Source organism: Drosophila kikkawai, chromosome 3R, assembly GCF_030179895.1.
Source record: "Drosophila kikkawai strain 14028-0561.14 chromosome 3R, DkikHiC1v2, whole genome shotgun sequence".
In the NCBI taxonomy this organism is placed as follows: Eukaryota; Metazoa; Arthropoda; class Insecta; order Diptera; family Drosophilidae; genus Drosophila; species Drosophila kikkawai.
Genome location: NC_091731.1, coordinates 3,104,473 through 3,119,540, shown reverse-complemented (window position 1 = coordinate 3,119,540; position 15,068 = coordinate 3,104,473).

Sequence of the window (15,068 nt, the reverse complement as noted above, 5' to 3'; positions counted from 1 at the left end):
AAATCAATTTATTTTTTAATGTGAGGGCCGGGCGTTGATGTGAAGATTATGGTGCTTTCACTTCAGCTTTAGATTTGACAATGTTATCAAAGGATCGATGAGTACCCCTTTTATTGTAAATAATCATTCTGTAGGTCGTAAGTGGAGACGGATTGATACAGTTTCTCCACGCAAATTAACTAAATCTCCGTCCTGATCAGTTATCCGTATTTCTCGTGTGCTTATTTCTCTGGTGTTCACAGGCAAATAAATCAAATTTCGTGGTGTTATGTTCATTTTATATCCAGGGGGGACATTGATTCCAAATTCATGAAGCACATGATTTGATTTATTCCCTACATATGACCCGCTTATAATGTTGCATTCCAATCTAACAGAATTTATTTTTAAAATATTGACGGGATTATCCGAGATGTAAACTTCTTTCTCATGTGGTCTTAATTTTCGTTTATTAAATCCAAATAAACGACCAATTGATCGTTCATGATTAAAATATACGGTCTCATTTTTAGTAATAACTTGAACTTGTAAAGTGTTGATATTACACTCTATTTTTATACTGTCTTGAAGCTCATACTCCTTGAGCTTATTAATAATATATTTTGAAATATCATCAAACTCATATGAGCCAATTGGTATTTCAATGACTTTGTTCCCAATATGAAATAAGTTGTTCCCCTTATCAACATTCGGTATAGAATTGAATGTATTAAAATCAATTAGAGCACATTCATAATTACGTTTTAGCTCAATTTGTGGGAAAAAATTCTCGCTAAGTACAGATGTATTACCATTTAGAGCTATTGTCAATGATGTAGTCATTATGATGCTTGAGTCTGAACTGACTTTATTCACAATAATATTATTATATTTATATTATCATTATTATTTATTCAAGTATAATAAATTGATCGAATCCTCTTCTATATCGTCCATCTTTCATATCATGGTCTTTAGAGATTACAAGAAATCCAAATTTATCGTCCCAACACTTTCGTGAAATTTCCATGAATGTTTCAAAATTCATATCAAAATGAACATGATCTCGATATATGTGACGAAGGTTCATATCGTCCTGCTTAAACATTATAATAAAATTTGCATTATCTCGTATTAAATGTTTTGGAATATGTGTATACGTTTGACATAAATAGAATGAATCAATATTTCTATGTCGCCCCATACAAAAATAATTGCGAATAGCAGTTTGCTTTTCACACGCTACGTCATCAAACACCATGATGGAATTGTTTTTAGCTTCCTCTGGTGACAAAACGCTGTCATTCGCTGAAAATGTATAATATCCCATTCCTCGTATTGGTTTTACAAGTTTTTCCAAATACTCATATTTCGGTTGATATAAACTCTTTGAATAGACGTATATATTTTCGAATTTCAGGCCGTTTGGGTCCTCGATTAAGGCAATCATCACATTAGTTTTTCCGCAATTGGACGGACCTACCACCAAAGCTCTGATCGTGTTTGGTAGCAGTAAACTGTGACGCCGATGTTTACTCTCACCATCACCACCACTTTCAATGTTTTTTAATATGATTTTTTTATTTTGGCTTAATAAACGCATGTTTTAGAGATAAGTACTTCATTCAAAGACAACCAGTCGTTAATTGAGGTTGATATAAAATGGGTAAACATTTTTATAATATTACCAGTCATAAATCAAATGTCAAACAGGGTACAGGTCTCATAAATAATTTAATAAACACTCTTCCCTTTGAGGCTCATATACCTGGGTATAATTACTGTGGACCTGGTACGAAGCTAGAGAAACGATTAGCTCGCGGTGATAGGGGGATCAACGGCTTAGACGAAGCTTGTAGGGAACACGATATAGCATATTCAAATACAAAGGATTTGGGGGAACGTCATAAAGCAGACTCGATTTTAATTGATAGGGCTTGGGATCGAGTAAAAGCAGCGGATAGCAGCATTAGTGAGAGGGCTGCATCATATTTTGTTACAAACATGATGAAGCTAAAAAAGAAATTTGGTATGGGAGCAAAGCAACAGAAAAAGAAAGTGGTGAAAAAATCTCTTGCATCAATTATCAAAAAGGCAACCATCGAATTGCGAAAGAATATATTGAATGCTGTTAAAGTGGCACGCAGTGCAGTATCGAAATCAATGGGATGTAAGAAAAATGTTGTAATTCCACGGGTAATAGCAGTTCCCAAAGTTGGTGGTTTTTTACCATTGGTACCTATTTTAACAGCCCTTAGCGCTGTGGGTAGTTTAGCGTCAGGTAGCGCTGCAATTGTAAAATCAATAAATAATACAAAGATGGCAAAGGCACAACTTGAGGAAAACCAGAGACATAACAGAAAAATGGAATCTGTATCGTTGGGTAAAGGCTTGTACCTACAACCATACAAGAAAGGCTATGGTATATCATTTTCAAAAAATAATAATAATAAACAAAAATGCAATCAAAAAAACTATTAAATGAGCTACCCAAGAGAGCACTTTCCAATTTTGATATATGGAAGTTTGCCTTTAAAAATATTCCACATTTTCGGGGGGTTTATATGAGAGATGAGATACCCAAAGTACCACATTATTGAGAGTGTGGAATAATAAATTTAGCAGACTCATCATCAGAAGGAACGCATTGGGTGGCGTATTATAAGAAAGGATCAGGCTCGTACTACTTTGACAGTTTTGGTAACTTGCAGCCGCCTTTAGAAATAATTAGATATTTAGGGGAAAAAATAAGATATAATTATCAGCGTTTCCAAAAATTTGGTACTTTTAACTGTGGGCATTTATGCCTTAAATTTTTGCTAGACTGTAATTCTTCCCATACCCTTCGTAACCACTTCACATGAAGTGGACACTTTGACCTTTTACAAAGCTAGACGTTCTATCCCTTGAGACCGAATACCATAGTACAAGTGGATAGCAGTGGGAGGAGAAATATGCTCCTTGGCGGTATAAATTCAGGGACCTTGTCTAGGAAAAATATCATTCAGCGACCAGCAAGCGAGCAGCCACCAGCATCAGCAGCAACAACAGCAGCAGCAACAGCAGCATCATGAACCGTTTCACCACCACCACCACCAGCTCTACCAGCTCCACCTGCTCCACCAGCTCTACCAGCTCCACCAGCTCCACCGACTCCAACACCGCATCTAGCTCCAACTCATCCGCCTCATCCAACTCAACCGCCTCCAACCTCCCCACTGGGGTCACGCAGGAGGACATCGATGCCCTTTTGAGGGATATTGAGGAAGACCCTCAGATGCAGGCCTTCAACGCCTGCAGAGTGAAAAGGAAGTTAACCTTTCACAAGCTGCCGATGAATATACCGTTTCATATTTATTCGGCCAGGCGGGTGACGGGAAGGTACGGCACCAATATTATGGTCGAACTGGATACCAGAAATGTATTCCTCCCGGAGAGGTTCTCACACCTTAGTGATGAGGTAATCCAAAAGATTTCTTCAGGGTCGTATTCTCTCCAAAAGCTGAAGGATGGGAACGTTATAATAGATTTAAGTACAAATTTCAATAATTAAATTAAAAAAAAAATTTTATATATATATAAAAAATATTACAAATTTTTATTTGGGAAAAGGGACTTGGGAAAATTCTTTTTCAGCTTTTATATTTCAGATTAAAAATGAAAAAAAAAAAAAATAAATAAATAAAAAAAAAATTTTATATATATATAAAAAATATTACAAATTTTTATTTGGGAAAAGGGACTTGGGAAATTTATATTTTATCAGGTCGGTTTATCAGATTAGGTATATATGATCATGATTTATTAATTATTTCTCAGTGCATACCGGACTCCGAGACAGATATAACCAGTATTGTTCTTTCGATTGAAACATTCTAAAATTTCATCACAATGAACCAAAATATTTTATCACAATTGAATAAAACTCGAAATGCTTTAAAAAAAAATTTTTTTGAGCTAAAACAATTTAAAAGTCAGAATACTATGGGTTTAGAAGAAACATTTAAGCCGATAACTGAACCGCTAAATGAACTTGTTAATCATACCAAAAAAATTGAGTACAATAAACACAAAGAGAACCAATATGATAAAACTAAGATGGAGATTGAAAATAAAACTCCGCATATGAAAAAGAGGAAACTTACATTTTATACTGCGCCTAACAAAAATTCAAATGCTGAAGAAGATGAATACAATCTATCGGATTGGAGGTTGAAAAGTGCTGAAGAAGATGATTATGAGAATACTCGCAATGATAATAGAGATGATGATGATGATGATGATGATCAATTTTACTCCCAACCCGCAATAGACGATGATTTTTCATTCACACCACCCGATCACCACTTAAATAAATCACCTGCAATATCAAGCCAAACGTCTCTCCACGCACCAAGTGTATTATCAAGGCAATCCTCCCTCAATTCATCTCCATTGATAGCAACTTAACCTCTGTTTGAAGAGAGCCCGAAAAATTTTAATGTTAGTGAACTGGCACGAGAACGAATTTTGGATAAGATATATGGACCATACAAAAATGAAGCTGGTCAATTAATGTTGGGAAATAACAAAATAAATGTAACCAATAATATAATTGAATTTGATGATGGTCAAAACTGGCGACTCACAAGCGGATTATATTCTTTAATATGTCATCACCTCCCAAATAATTATAATGCAGATGACCTGAAAATATATAGAGAAATATTAATAAAAACAAATGTATATCGAAGAAATTTTCAACCAAATGGACAAGTGAAAGGAACGAGAGCATTGAAATATTCGAAAATTATTAAACCACTTTTAGCTAAGGTACCCGTCGCCGAATCTACACCCAAAGGGAAAAAAGAAATGATAAGTGGGTCTGGTTTCATGACATTTGAGAGGAATAAGCCTAATTATGTATACTGGGACGATCCAAATGAGTTAGTGGAACGACTTCAGCTCTTAATAGCATCGGAATCAGCAGGCAATCAAAACCACAATAATGAGATTACGTCGATAATGGAGGAACTAAGAGAGGCTAAAATTATATTCTAATTAAGTATATAATTATGAAACATTAACAAATAAGATTATAATCATAATGTCCGTTGACAAGTTTGGACGTTATTTACATGACAAGCAGAACAGTAATTTAAAACGATATGAAAAAACTGGGACAGGACTCTTCATAGATACGGATGGAAACTTTAATATTCAGCGAAGGCGCTTAAAAAATGGAGACTTTCCAAAAGAGAATTCGGACTTAGTCATTAAAGAATATGTTGACAAGGCTATACTCGATATAAGAGCATCGCTAATGTCACATCAAGAGGAGTTAATTATTAGTATTCCTGATGTGAGGGCCACCGATATTGAGGATCGTTTAGACAGACTTGAGGTTATTATTTCAAGTATTATTGAAAAAAAAGGATATTCTAAGTAACTTGTGTGAAAATGAGTAGACGGGGTATTATTAATGAATTACATGCTCCTGCACGAAAACATTTTCTACGTCGGAGAGTTATTACAAAGGGAATAAATTGGTTATGGCAGGCTGACTTGGTGGATATGCAAAAGTACTCTCCCACGAATAAGGGATATCGCTACCTTCTTACAGTTATTGACACCTTCTCAAAGCTCGCCTTTGGTGAAGCACTTAAGTCTAAGACTGCTTCACATGTTTCTGAAGCAATGGAAAAAATTTTCAACTCTGGGCATGGAGTACCTAAGCATCTACAAACAGATGACGGGAAAGAGTTTTTTAACATACAATTTAAGTCGTTGATGAATCGTTATGAAATAAATCATTATTCGACATTTAGTACTCTAAAGGCTTCCATTGTGGAACGATTCAACAGGACATTAAAAGAACTAATGTGGAAGGAGTTTTCTTACAATGGGACCTATAAATGGATCGATATGTATCAAGCCTTAATTAACTTTTACAACAATAAAGTACACAGGACTATAAAAATGGATCCCGTAGAAGTAAACGCCGACAATGAGAGGCATATCTTGCAAACGGTGTACAATAATATCAAAATGTTTGCAGGTAGCAAACTGAAAATTGGTGACAATGTTCGAATTTCAAAATATAAGGGAGTTTTTGAAAAAGGATTTACTCCGAATTGGAATGTTGAAATTTTTACAATATACAAAATTCAAAACACTTATCCGGTAACATACCTATTAAAAGACTTGAATGGAAATCCCGTAAAAGGCGGATTCTATAAGGAAGAGCTGAAAAAAACCCGATTTCCCAACACATATCTAGTTGAAAAGGTACTTAAAAGACAAGGCAAAAGAGCACTCGTACGTTGGTTGGGCTTCCCGAAAAGTGACGACAGCTGGATAAATACATCTGAAATTTTGTAATGAAATAAACATACACATACATCAAATTTTTTTTTTTTATTTTTTTATTTTTTAAATTTTTATTTATTTTTAAATTTAACTTTACATTATACATTATATTTTAATCTTAGATCTAAACATTTTGAATAAATTATTTTAGTTTAAAACTTAAATACAATGTTTTATTTACAAATTTGAATTTATATTTTATATCACAAATTCTGGATTTTCTAGTTTAGCTATTTTAATATAATGCCAAATTAAATCTCGTTCATATTCGTCGAGCGCACTGTTTGTTTCATCCAACTTTCTTTTTAAGACTTCTCTCTTTCTTTCACTCATTATCGCAAGAGTTTCATTATTTAACCCCCGTGCTTTGTCTGCTAAAGTTGAGATACACCCCATAAGTTCCCCTTCTCTTGTCGAATAGTGTCCTATCGCTTTTGTGGCAATTCCGTCTTCACATATTAGGTCTTATCATCCTTATTATCTAATGTAATTTTTGTAATTTTGTATGTATTAATTTCATGCCCCCTAGACCGAAACAAATACATGCTATCACTTTCTTGTTGTCCTGTGAACAAACATATTATATTTCTCGAATGTAATTTTCTCCAAGGCACTTCGCTTCACGCCCTTATTTTTTTTTGACACATTTTTCGGGCTCGCTACCTGCACTTGACGCTGTATAGGCGTACATCTTAGACCTTAGACCCACAAACTCTGTCATTGGCCTGCCATGCAGCTCATCCTTAAAGTACCCTAAGCGCTTCTTGTTACACTGTGGAAAACCATATTGCCTAGCCAATTCATCAGGGTATTCAGATGTATCAAATTTTAATTGAATATCATCTCGAATGTCCTTATATAAATCCTCTGTCTTTATGGAATAGATAAATGAATCTGTATCCATATAGTTTTATTTCAGTGCATCTTGAAATTTTGGTTTCATATAAGAGTAGTGAAAATCGTACATTTTCCATTTGGATAACTCCAACACTACAAAACCTAGATATGTTGGCTTATCACAAACGTTACGCAACCTATTCATTTGAATTGCGTACATGTTTTCAGTAAACTTAGTTGCACTGTGAAAATTTGATTTAGCTATTAGGTCCCTAGCACATAATCTCGGACGCCCACCTTTTGGACCCACAGGTGGAGCTTCCCATTCTGTCACTATCCGAATATCTTTGCGCTTTAAGCTGTTTTCCATCGTCTTACCATAGACGCTGTTGTTTAAAAGCTTATACAAGTCTTTTTCGAAGTTACTTTTAGCCCTAGTCCTGTGTGCAGTGTTAATGTCAATATATTATTTAAGCCAAGGTTTTTGCTTGAATCGAAGGATATTGTGAATCTTTTCAAGTTTCAATCCATTAAGTAAGCATTGCTGCAAAGTTCTGTAGTGCATAATGTATTTATTTTTATCGCAAAGATCCGCTATTAACTTTGCAGTCTTGGATTTTTTTGAAGGACGTCTATTTGCGGGACAGAAAGGCAGGTCATTGTGTTGGTCGTGAAGTGCATTTGGGTACTTCAAGTCGACCTCTAGAATGTATCCATACTCACTACTTTCAGAAATAGAATTAATATTAAATGATTCTATTTCTGAAGGTTCCATCCATTTAAAATCGCCATAGGGGAGTGGTTCAGACATTGCCCATCCATATAAATTGTTTGCGTCCACATACATCAAATATTCTGATTCCTTAGTTGGATCGAAATCTTTGAGGTATTTGTGGTTCGCTTTTGTATATCGATGACTGCTTTGAACTAAACCCCCCCGAATTCCACTTTGAATAAATGAAATCATGTCTATATCCGATATTAACTCGAGGGATATTTTGGTAGTCTTCAACATCGCATCCCATGAGAAGCCCGGAGTTGTATAATAATGGGCAGGATCGAGTTCGTAGATACCTTTACAGATAGCCCTAAAATTCTGAAAGACATCTGTCAGCAACATAACGTCTGTCTTCAAATATAGCTCTAAATAATCTCTAAGTGTTTTACACTTGAAGTGGGACCAAACCTGAACTGCATGGAGATAATCAGCTTCAGAACATTCTGAGTCTGTTAATTTGCTGAAAAATGCACTCCTTGGTGGGAGACAAGTTTCCATCAGCTTGCGCTCAGAATCTAAATATTCATAGGGAAATACACCTTTCCTACGAAGCAAACTAAAATCAGTACTATTTGGAAATTGATTTCGAAGAACTTTGAAATCCCCTTCATTTAAAGTTCCTGCAAGGTTGTCTAGGCTAGAGGGCATGAAACGAATAGTATCTAAAAATCTAATTTCTAATTTATTTTTTCCCATAGGAATATATTTTGAAATTGAAATATATACCTCCTTATTCAAGGGAATTATTTTAATTTCACCCTCAATCTCCCCGAGTTCTTTCACAAATAAATGAGCATCGTATTTAGACATATTGTGAAAGAAAACAGGTATGAAATCTCCTGTCTTATACTTTAGGTTACACTCGCTATGTGCAGCCCCTCGAAATTGACCTGTAAAATGACAGTGATCTCTCACTCTATCATTTCCTAAAACTCCCTTACATATGTGGCAGTTAAGGGCCTCATCGAAATCATAAGCATCCTGTGCACTCATTTGAAGGGGGACTATATAATTCATATACCTCTCGTAAATAGCAGACAAATCAGACGTTAAACTATCTACAAAAGTGCGCCCGACATTTGAACCTGTCTTTGAAACATATTTGTCTAAGGCAGGGTCAAATGAACACTTAATATAATACCCGAAGGCAATCGGAATATGCTTATTTACTATTTGCGTCTTCTCACTTACATCTATCGTTGTGGGCTCGAGTATACACTCGAAGTCGGCATACACAGCAAAGGGTACCTCCAGCTGGCGGTTAATATGGTCGAATTTGATGACATCTCCTTCCTTGGGTGCTTCGCTCACAATGTTGGTGCATCTTTCTGCATGGCGTTGAGCTCTGGCCTCATTTGTTGAGTATGAGAGGCACTTGTTGCAGAACCAACGCTTATCACCGTTTTTTCCCAATTGTGATGATAGAAGTCTGTAAAACAAAAATGTATTTATATGTATAAGTGGATTGACATAAAAATTTAATTATTTCATATATTTTTTTGATTTATTTATGTTTTTTCTTACCCGGACATATTTTTAATCCACATGTAATGGCCATAATTATCGGGGGTTGGTCCATCGAGGAAAAGCATATTTACGTGGTTCTCCTTCTCCATTCCATTTGAATATAGTGGGCCGTATACGGTGTCCTTCTCCTCATCATACCCAAACACATTTACACTTATGTGAGGGTTTTGAAGCACGAAATTGTCAATGCTCTTTATTTTCATCGGGAACGTCAACCCAGTAAAATCAATTTTTATATTATTGGTGTGGATAATTGGTGATTTAATATCCACACCATAGGCATTGCACCTTTCTCCTTTCTCTTTTAAGGGGTTAAGTGCTGAGACTATTGCCCACTTGAAGCAGAAAACATCCCTATTCTGCACATTGATGCATGCTCTGCGTTTTTTAAGAGAGGGAGGGAGATCGAAATACTCAGATCCCTTGAGAGGGACACATTGCATCATGTTCAACTCGACCCTAACTATGCGTGTTAGGGTCCATCCACTGTCCTTCTCTTGGAACTCACCCATTTTCGTAATAATGGCTTCAGTGTGGGAATTATATAAATCGGATAAATTTGAGCCAATCGTAAGCAGAGTCATCTTACTCTGAAACGATTTCATTTCCACTTGTGTTTCATGTTCTTTAATTAACATGTATTCTGCAAACAGTTCAAAATTTATTTTTGAAGCTGTGTGGAACGATAGCACTCTTTCGATATGAGGGAGTAGCGCTTGGCCCGCTTCATTTAGGAATTCAACAGGAATCCTAAGAGCTGCTCCCTCATTTATGAACATATACTGAAGGATGCGTCCCTTGTATCCATCGATGATTTGCTTTACACTCCCATCCAGGGGTCGGGTAGCAAAATATTTGTGCTGCTCCGTCCGCACATGGTTGTGCCATTGAGTTGATAGGGGTAGGTACCGCTGGCAGGAGTTGCAATAAATTGCATTCATGTTGTTGTTGATGATGTTGTTGTTGTTGGCGTACATTTTTATATTTGTTTGTTTTTAAAAACTTTTGGCTTTTTGTTATTAATTTTTTTAAGGTTTTTGGTTTTGTTTGTTTTTGATTGTTTTTAAAAACTTTTGGTTTTTGTTATTAATTTTTTTAAGGTTTTTGGTTTTGATTGTTTTTAAAAACTTTTGGTTTTTTGTTATTAATTTTTTTAAGGTTTTTTTCGATTTTGTGTATTTTGTAAATTATATTTTACAAACTTTTTTACACTTTGCACTTGTTTTTTATTTCACTTTGAAATTTTCGGTTGCGGTTGCGGCGGCGGTTGATGGTGACGGTTGAGACACAAACTAGGAGTGATTCTTAAGTCACAACTACTCTTTTCGTAGACCCGCAAAACGAACAACAAACAAATACGAAAAATGTGGGACAAACACTTGATGTCCATTCCCAACCTTTCCACCCTTTTTTGAAGTGTGATCCAACTTCGTTGAGTAACCGTTACAAGTGCATCCTTCACCCATCCAGATTTTTGGTAAGCTAATTGAGCAGGTTGTTGCACGCACTTGATCTAGTGTAGGTGGGATGAGGGTGGGAAAATTTGACTGCTCTGATCCTCTTTCCAGCGGCCCTTCAGTGGGAAAACAAGTGACCTTTTTCAAGTGAGGTATCTCACAGGGAAAATCACAGTCCTGAGTCGTGGGTGGGAACATGTTTCGACTCTGGCGCCCTTGTTCACTTACACCCCGTCCCTTTATCAAGTGAGGATGTTGCCTGAACGATCAAGTCTGGTGCCCTTGTTCACTTACACCCCGTCCCTTTATCAAGTGAGGATGTTGCCTGAACGATCACGTCTGGCGCCCTTGTTCAAACGAGGATCCACCCTGTCCCTTTTTCAAACGAGGATCGTGGGTGAACGTACACCGGATGCTCAGGATCACTCCGGGCGGAGCAGGACCGCCGCCGTGCGCCCTTTTTCAATTGCCTTATCCGGGCGGAGCAGGACCGCCGCCGTGCGCCCTTTTTCAATTGCCTTAAGTGGGTGAACGTACACGTGTGGGTCAGGATCACTCCTGTCGGTGCAGGATCTCCCCGGTGCGCCCTTTTTCAATTGCCTCACCCTCTAAGTGAGGGGTCGTCGGTGCACGTGCATCGATCCGGGGTCGCTACCGGGATCGCTCCGTTGCATTCGCACTCGTATCCATATCCCTGTGGGAATCCCTTGAACACTTGATCTCAAGTGTCCTTTTACATGCACTGACCCTAATTTATTCCATCTTTATTACCCCCTCTTATGACAGGTTCATATCTCCCCCTAACTAAGTGCATTTTTATTATCTAAACCACTCTAATTTTGACAGCTAATCCATTAATTGCATTTTATTACCCTTTTTACCGACATCAAAGGTCCCGAAACCAGGCTTATTTAACTACTTATATACACACTTTATGTAGTATGCAAATGATATTGGAACATGCTTATTAATTAACTTTGTTTTCTCACTTACTGCTACTGACATCGGTTCCAGTATGCATTCAAAGTCCGCATAAACCACAAAAGGCACCTCCAGTTGTCGATGATAATTCGAATATTTCAGCTCTGATTTATTGGGATGTGGTACTTCAGTGACGACATTGCTGCATATTTCCGCATGTTTTGCAGCTCTTGCGTCATTCGTTGAATAAGACAAACATTTGTTGCAGAAAAGTCGCGCCTTCTGTTGCTTACCCATTTGGGCTGAGAGTAGTCTGCAAAAGTAATTTTTGAGTTTAATTAGCATTTTAATTATATTACAATATTTATAATTTTATTTATTTATTTATTTTTTTTTTATTATTTATTTATTTATTTTTTAACTTTATTGTTACTTACCGTGACATATTTTTTATGTAGACGAAATGTCCGGGAACGTTGGCCGTTGGTCCTTTGACAAACATCAAATTTATGTGTTTATTTTTTTCCACTCCATCTGAATAAAGTGGTCCAATAACTTTATTTATATCCGTATCCCATCCAAGCACATTTATGCTTATGTGTGGATTTTGTGCAGTGAACTTTTTCACATCATCCACCACCACTGGGAAATTTAATCCAGTAAAATCTAGTTTTACACCTCCTTCACCGTATATTATATCTGATAATATGTTCACCCTATATGTTGAGCATCGCTGTGGCTTATCATTTGTTGATAAGCTCGAAAGAATCGCCCACTTAAAACAATATTCATCATTGTTATTCACATTTATTACAGCGTTTTTGCGTTGTAGTATTTCAGGGAGCTTGAAATGAGCTGATCCTTTCATTGGATCACATTTCATCATATTCATTTCCATTCTGATGATTCGAATTAGGGTCCAACCACTGTCCCTTTCTTGGAATTCTCCCATTTTTATTTCCAGTTCCTCTTTATGAAAATTCATGTAGGCTGGTAAATTTGATGCTGAAGTAATAAATGTCATTTTAGTTTGGAATGACTTTATCTCAACACGAGTATAATGCTCCTTTACTAACATATACTCTCCAAAGAACTCAAAATTAATTTTGGAGCAAAGGTGAGTGGTCAGCGCTTTTTTTAAATGGGGGAGAAATGCTACACCCGCTTCATCGAAGAATTCAATGGGATTCCTGATTGCAGGCCCCTCATTGACAAACATGTATTGCAGAATTCGTCCCTTGAATCCATCCAGAATCTGCTTCACACTTCCAGTTATATGTTGTGTGGCGAAGACTTTATGGGCTTCAGTGCGGATTGCACTCCCATCGGCAAATATATTTTGCAATATTTGCAGTAAATTCCACTGGTTGTCGCAAGAGGGGGAATGGAACCAGCATTACTAGTGGAGGTGGAGCTGGTGCTGATGATGTTGCTGTTGTTGTTGTTTGTCGAATTCATCTTGCTGTCATTATGATTTTGTTTGTTGAAATAAAATAAATTTATTTATTTATTATTATTATTATTTTTTTTTTTTTTATGTTTTTTATTTTGTTTTGTTTATTTGTTTTTTGCACTTTTGTCTTCTCTTTAAGACAAAGGGAAGACCGGCGTGTTGAAATCACTTGGAATTATAACAAAAAGTTTTTGTTTTTGATTTTCAATGTTTATATTTTTTGTTTTGTTTAAAATGTTTAAATTTGATTTTTGTTCAATTTTCACTAGCACTTTTGATTTTCTTCAAGTTGAAGGGAAGACCGGCGTGATGAAGTCGCTTGGAACACAAACTAAAAGTGAAAGTCTAGAACTCTGCATTAATGCTCTATGGTCTCATTCACCTGAGTTTCCAACATATTGATCCAGTTTTGCATTCGTCACGATTGACTGGAAAAAAGATCCTTTTTCTTGTGTGGCGCCTCATACCATTGCGAGTTAGAATGAATGGAGGAGTTACTTTCCTTTTTCGATGTTCAGACTTTTTTATCAGTGAAATGGGTATGAGACTGAACCTTTTCCCATACCGCCCCACCCTTATGCTAAAGTCGGCTCTTCTAAGATGAAGACATGAGCCTTCATGCATATCACAGCACGTTGCGAATGATATGGGGGAATAGAAAGGATGAATGCAGTTTATCACCTTTTCACCCTCCATCCCTTTTTCGTTTGCTTCTTCAGTGAGCGTCCTTTGGTTGAAAGGTAGCACACACAAGTTCTCTATCACTCCTAAAGATCTCGGGTGACTGTGACCTTTTCATCCCTCTTAATTGCATTGTGCATTCGCAGGTGTACACCGGCTTTTGCTAACATCTTCATCCCTTTAAGGATCGCACTCGTTCGTCCTTCCAATTTCTTTAATACAGGTGCGCGCGGGTCGAGCGATATCGCTCCCTCGCATACGCACTCGAAGCCGTTTCGAGTCGAAGCCGTTTCGAGTGCGCCTTCGGGGCGGTAACGCTCCCGCTCCCGCGCGGATCGAACGTTATCGCTCCCTCTCGAAGCCGTTTCGAGTGCGTCTTCGAGGCGGTAACGCACCCGCTCGCGCGCGGGTCGAACGATATCGCTCCCTCGCATACCCACTCGAAGGCGTATCGTGTGCGTTATCGCTCCCTCGCTCCCGTATCGAGTGCGTCTTCGGGGCGGTACCGCTTCCGCACACGTTTCTCACGTGTCCTCAATCCATTCAATCACACCCTAATCAATTTTTATTACCCTACCCTTTTAAGGTGACAGGGGTCAGATCACCCCTATCTATTTAATTAATGACCCTAATTAACGATTAAAGATCAAAGCTGGCCCGCACCTGAGGATATCCTACTACTATTCCCTAATTTTTCATAATCATCCAGAAAATTATAATGCAGATGAATTGGAAATTTATAGATCAATTTTATTACAAACCAATGTCTATCGAAGAAATTTTCTTCCAAATGGACAGGTGAAAGGAACGAGAGCATTTAAATATTCTCGCATTATTAAACCACTTTTAGCTAAATCTCCTATTGCTGAATCTACACCGAAACATACTAATCCACTAATAACTGGGACTGGTTTCATGAGACTTGACATGAATAAACCAAAGTATGTATATTGGGATAATCCAAACGAATTAGTTGAGCGATTACAGCTATTAATAGCATCGAAATCTGCAGGAAATTCAAGTCATGAGAATGAAATTACATCTATAATTGAAAAAATGAGAGAGGCTCAAATAATATACTAATGAA